At 62.8% G+C, this 484-nt stretch overlaps 1 protein-coding gene across 1 annotated transcript in view; it reads right to left on the bottom strand.

Annotated features, from left to right (window-relative positions):
* The window catches only part of LOC104293812 (SEC14-like protein 2), a 5,901-nt gene that overhangs the window by 248 nt on the left and 5,169 nt on the right, over positions 1 to 484 (bottom strand). The gene's annotated exons all lie outside the window — the stretch shown is intronic.

A 484-nucleotide genomic window follows, 5' to 3' on the forward strand; every position in this document is an offset into this window, starting at 1 on the left:
CCCCCCCCAAGGACCCTGTCCCTAATGTCACCAGGGCCCCGGCCCCACCAAAACTGGTCTGACCCTGCTAATCCCCAGCTCAGCTCCTGCTAATCTCCATCCCCACACAGCTGTGTCCCGGCCGGACCCCGGCAAAGCCCCTTTGGCGTGGGGACCCCCCCACCCCATACTGGGACCAGTTCCCCTGGGAGGAGAAGCATTCCAGCCTGGGATATAGGGATTGGGTGATGGCATCCGCTTGTCCCCAGCGTGGTGTCCCCATGTCCACCCTATGTGGGGATGGGGTGGTGGCACCTTCTTGTCCCCATGTCCCCCCTATATGGGGATGGCTGGTGGCACCTGCTTGTCCCCATGTCCCCCCTATATGGGGATGGGTGGTGGCACCTGCTTGTCCCCATGTCCCCCCTATATGGGGATGGCTGGTGGCACCTGTTTGTCCCCATGTCCACTCTATATGGGGATGGGTGGGGCCACCTGCTTGTCC

Source organism: Charadrius vociferus, unplaced genomic scaffold (assembly GCF_000708025.1).
Source record: "Charadrius vociferus isolate BGI_N301 unplaced genomic scaffold, ASM70802v2 scaffold579, whole genome shotgun sequence".
NCBI classification, from domain to species: Eukaryota; Metazoa; Chordata; class Aves; order Charadriiformes; family Charadriidae; genus Charadrius; species Charadrius vociferus.